At 46.4% G+C, this 5,407-nt stretch overlaps 1 protein-coding gene and 1 long non-coding RNA gene across 3 annotated transcripts in view; both read right to left on the bottom strand.

Moving 5' to 3' along the window:
• Window positions 1–4,010, bottom strand: part of LOC109525241 (uncharacterized) — a 25,176-nt gene extending 21,166 nt beyond the window's left edge. The window contains exon 1 of the long non-coding RNA XR_002170104.1: window positions 3,774–4,010. This is a non-coding gene — a long non-coding RNA (uncharacterized LOC109525241). The remainder of the gene's footprint in view (window positions 1–3,773) is intronic.
• The window catches only part of LOC109525236 (kelch-like protein 20), a 26,203-nt gene extending 21,171 nt beyond the window's left edge, over window positions 1–5,032 (bottom strand). For both annotated transcript variants that reach the window (XM_019885583.1, XM_019885582.1), the window contains exon 1: window positions 4,623–5,032. The gene's annotated coding sequence lies outside the window, so the exon portion shown is untranslated. The remainder of the gene's footprint in view (window positions 1–4,622) is intronic.
• Window positions 5,033–5,407: the final 375 nt, after the last annotated feature.

Here is a 5,407-nt window from a genome sequence, read left to right as displayed (position 1 = left end):
GTTTTTGCGGGGGGAGGGGGTTGGATATCCAATTGTTTATGATGCATTTGGAAAGAGAATGATGTGCTTTGAGGTGATTCATTTGTGGGCTGGAAAATGAATGAGAAATTCCTCTGAAGATCATTTTTGAACACCCTCAATGTGTAATTTACAAGTGCGTTTTCTCCAAGATGGATCATGATTTTTCACCTTGCGGTTAATTGATCGGATTTCGATGACATGCCGGGTTTTCCCGCGTCCTCCCAGGGAACTATGACCTGCGTTGTGAAATTGCTCGAGCTGGCTTTTAATTCCCCCCGTGACCTTTGGAAACGATTAAACAACTCGGGTCCCTGTCATATATCCTCCGTCCAGTCCAGACCTTATTCATAAAAACATGACACCCCTTTACATGTTCTCTCCTGATTGGTCGCCATAGCTGGAAGCCTTGATGGAAGCGCGGATGGTTGTTCGTCTCTGTGTGCCGTGCGATTGGCTGGCAACCGGTTCAGGGTGCCCCCACCTGCTGCCTGAAGATGGCTGGGATGGGCTCCAGCACCCCCCTTGTGAGGATAAAGCGGATCAGACAATGGATGGATGTTGTCTCCAGGAAGTTGCAATGTGAATTTCTCTTCTCTAGCTTGTTTGGAAACAGATTATGTGACCACGGAGCGCTGGCACTTCTGAGTGGCGTTGCCGAGCTGCAGGAGCAAACCTCGCGAACCGCCACCATTCAACAGCAGCGGGCGGCGGCCAACCTCAACACTGACTGGAGCTCTTTCAAGGCCTTTTCACTTTTGGAACTGGACATCGGGGGTAACGACCTGAATGGGGAGGGGGTGAAGGTGCTAGCATTCTACATGAGGCATCACTCGCACTTACGGTATTTAGGTCTGGCTCAGACGGGTGGCGTGGAGCTAGCAGCGTGGAAGGAACTTTTCAACAGCCTCAAAGGAAACAGATCGTTGACTTGCATCATTCTAGATGAGAACAACCTGGGCGACCCCGGGGTCAGGCTGCTGGCCGACGTGTTGAAAGCCAACGTCCGTCTGCGGATGGTCGACCTGGACGGGAACCGCGTCAGCGACGTGGGAGGAAACGACCTCATGTGTTGGATAACCGCGTCAGCGACGTGGGAGGAAACGACCTCATGGCGGCTTTGCTTTGCAGGGGCCAGTATCCGATGAGGCGTCTGAGTCTTGCCGAGAACAACATCAGCTCTGGACTCATGTGTAGGACACAGGAAGAGGTGAAGTGCCAATGAAATGATGGACGTCCACAGATATTTTTTTTTTGTGTAAACCATTCCATCCCTAATATATTTATTTGTGTCTAGATAAGCGCAGTGCTTAAGGGAAGTTCATATGTCATTTCATGAAACATGAAAAGTCAAAGTGGTCATGCCACGTATTGGTGGTCATCCGATTTTGGACTTCCTGACTTCTCTTTCCATCCGAATTTTGGTGAAATTTGTCGCAATGAACGCTGAAGAGATTTTGCAAGGCCTGTCATCACCCAAATTCTTCGGGGTCTAACTGTCCAGTTAAGAGCGGCGCCGTCACTTCTGAAACGGAACCCGTCTCGCCTTTGGAGGTCAGCGTGACTCATTCGACCTTCACAAGGGGCACACAAAGATTGCCTCCTCCTCCTCCTAACCGGATGGACCCTTTGAAGCAAATGTTGCCTCAAAGACGGAGTTCGTGAATGCTGCGAAGAGATCACCTTGTTTACATTCTCACGGATTTCCCATCTTTTCTTCTCATCAGTAGAACCTCGTGACTCCACACTTTGAAACCTGCCATGAACGCTACAATTTTTTTTTCAACTTCTTTTAACAGCCCCCACCACCATCCCCACCAGCAGAAAAATAGACCACAACAGGAGTGACTCATTCCACCCACTGAAAACACAAAACTCACAGATGCCAAACCAACAGCTCTTCCCCTCCCTCTTCTCACAGTAGCCGTCATCAGATTCTTGTCCAGCTCAGGCGAACACATTCACGTTGACCTTTTGGTCTTTTCGTGACAGTGCTTCTTTTTAAAATCCAAAAAAAAAAAAGGGGGGGGGGCGAATGTCCGCATTTTACGTGCTGTCAATTTATTGTTCTTTCAACTGTGGGAGAAGATGAGCCGCGATCAAAGCTTGTCAAGGTGGTAATAATCTCCCCGCCTCGACAGTGAGTCTGCTGAAATCAATCCTCCTTAGATTTGATCGGATGCTCTTTTTGAGGGTTCCTCGCTGTGGAACGCTGATTAAAAAAAAAACGTTCTCCTGAGGATGACGGGTAAATGAAGCGGTCTCACCCGAAGATAAGCTCCGTCGAAATGTTGTCTTCATCTAGCACATTCCGACGAACATTTAAAACCGCACGCAGATGCTCGTGCGTTTCGTAAAGTGGCTTTTTTTTTTTCCCCCGCCATGGGCTCAATGCGGCAAAGTGTTTACTGCCTCGTTGACTGTTGAACTACGCGGATTTCAACAGGTCCATTTGAGCTCGACAAAGCAATGGCTGAGCCGTAATTCACATTCTCCTCTGATAAGGCCGTCTCTGTTACATATAAGCACATCGGGATCAGTGACCCCCATTGTCCGCCCACTAGTGTAATCTTTAGCTGGCTGGAGACAAATTCCACCCCCCTGCCTCTTTCCCGGAAAAATTAAAAAAAAAAAAAAAAAAAAAGGCCTTCAGGACGGAGCTCCATTTGAGGGGAATTTGCTGGAGAGTTTCACCTTTCAGACCTTGTAGGCTGCCGTGTTGCTCCTTATTCGTTCTTTAACCATTAAAAGAGCATCAATCTGCGGTTAATGGGATCTTAAGGAAAGAAATTAACATTTGTTTTATTTTCCACGGGAGCATGCCAGTGCAAAATGCGCAGCGAGCACTTTAATCATTGAAGACTGAGTGCTTGACTGCAACCGCGCCACGTACAAGAAAATGAGACTGAAAGCGTCGGCTTTAAATTTCACGAAGGTTTTAGGTCGGGACGTTTTCAACCTGGGACACGTGTCATTTATTCTGATGGGAAAATTTGCTTTCAATTCTGACCTCGGCGCTTGATATGTTTCGGACAGTGCGAATCGAAAACAAACAGTGCGAAGGCAGAATTTTGGATGCAAGTGGGTGAAGCGGAGCGGATGTGTTTTTGTGACAGGATAGCTGCAACGTGACGCCAATGCGGGCGGATCGGCCTGGGAGATGCACCCGACAGAATGACAACTTGGTGGCAGGAAGTCGGTCTTTAACCTTGCGCCGGCTCAGAACACGTCGAAATACTGCTGCAGCTGGTCTAACACGATTTTGGTCAATTTGATCGGGGCGCAGGCAGATTCTAAGCTTTGCAGACATGTGGGTGGATATCAGACCTATTTATTCATAAGAGAGTATTGGAAAGAGTGGGAGGGACAGATGGTCTCCAAGGAGGAGTATTTCAAACTCTCCTATTGCACTGTGAAATTGCTCCAGCATAAAAAAAAAAAATTAAAAAGCCTACGGCTCCATCATTCTGCATGACCACGCGGCTGAACAGGACAAAAGAAGAAAAGAAAAAAGGCTGTGAGGAGCAGCATATGGTTCTTTTGACCACTAAATCATCCCACGCCAAACACAACTTCAGGAGCTCCCACAGGCTTGTGCGGAGCGCTACTTAAATTAGCACCAAAGAGACCTGAAAGTGAGGAATTGAACAGCCTGGTCAGCTTGGAACGTAGATGCTCGGATATTTGTGTACAGTGGAACCGTTCCCACTCACATTTATAAACCGAGGTGGTTTGTTTGAGGAAGGCCAGCATACCTTCTGTTGGTTCCATTTCCAAGCGCATTTGTTTTGCTTCCTCCTTATTAAAGACGTCCGGTCTGCTGTGCACCAAAAGCAACTTAAGCAAAATGCATTCAGGTGAAGATACGAGTGTGTTTTGCACCGTATAATCAGAATTACCTTTGAAGGGAGGAAAAAAAATGCATAGCGGGTTAAATTTGAAGCCTTTGTTGTGAGATTTGCATCAGTAAACAGCAACAAACGCCAGGATAAAAAAAAAAGCTTAGCGGGTTAAATTGGAAGCCTTTGTTGTGAGATTTGGATCAGTAAACAGCAACAAACGCCAGGATGGGAAAAATCTTGGCGCCGCATGAAATTTGGCTGTCCACATGTGCGAGATGTAGCACTGCCCTGGGATCCCCACATAACAGATCCGCTTTTCTATGCCTGAGCGCAAGTGCAATTTATAGACGAGATCAGACGCCGCCATCATGACGCGCACACAAACGCTACGACCCAGAAAACGACACACTTGAACCCGACGATGAGTCAACAACGCCAGATTGTGCTGACAATGCAATGTGAATATTTTCACGATGATGGAAAGAATCATCAAAATCATTAATTTATTCTTCATACGCCTCATTGGGGACACGGCCTTACTCAATGAAATGTTTGCCTTTTTTTCAAAGGCGGCAACTTGAGACAAATTTATGCAAAAACATGCAAATATGCAAGCCCTTGGTGGGTAAAAATGTGGAATTATTAACAACTATCTGCAATCCAATACGTTTCGTAAGGATTCGTTTTATAAAGTAAATACCATTCCCAACTGTTACCATTATTAACACGGACATGTTGGGCGAAAGCCACACGGTCACATACCTTAATTGTGACGCATCATTGTGACGACTGCGAAGGAAGACTTGGGAGTCGGCTCCGCGAACAACGGCCCCCGCTGCTGGTTGACATTTGGCACAGCGGCGAGTTTTTCAATATGGATTATTCATCACAGCTTTGATGCTCTGCGCAAATGTCAGCGAAACAATGCTCCTGACTTGGCAGCGACTTCCGCCTCTCCTCAGCTCGACGGGGGTGTGAACGTCTGACAATAATGACCTCTGCTCTCCAATTTATTACAACGAAACATCATTGCCGCCAGTTTCATAGTGGATAGAAATTACAAGTGTAACTCACAAAGGCCCAATGGAGGAGCCTTTGAATCAGACCGAGCGTACGGTTGTCTTTCTTGAATTGCTGGAAATGACACCATTACCCCAAAAAACGCGCTCCATTTCTTCATTCATTTGACTCATACTTCTTCTTCTGGCGTTTTAACTCACGTACTCCAGGTGCGCTACCTCGACGCATGCACCACACTGCCCCCAAGAGGTCGCCAAGATACAGCATAGCAGGAACGGCACAGTAAATAAGGCACACGTAACTGGACAGTACAAAGCCAGTGAAGGGTCATGCGCTAATAATAATGATAATAATAATAAAAATAATAATAATAAAAGGGAAATATTTACATCGTTAATAACACAGCACATTTTTTACAGCAATTGATTTGCTATTTTACTGTGGACATGTTAAGGTTGATAAAGTCCAACACTCCTAAAAAGCACCAAAACATACAATTGGGGGCTTTCCATGATAAAGTGACTTTG

This window comes from Hippocampus comes, unplaced genomic scaffold (assembly GCF_001891065.2).
Source record: "Hippocampus comes isolate QL1 unplaced genomic scaffold, H_comes_QL1_v1.1 scaffold78, whole genome shotgun sequence".
NCBI classification, from domain to species: Eukaryota; Metazoa; Chordata; class Actinopteri; order Syngnathiformes; family Syngnathidae; genus Hippocampus; species Hippocampus comes.
Note: the sequence above shows the minus strand (reverse complement) of the source record. Positions and strands in the feature narration are given on the sequence as shown.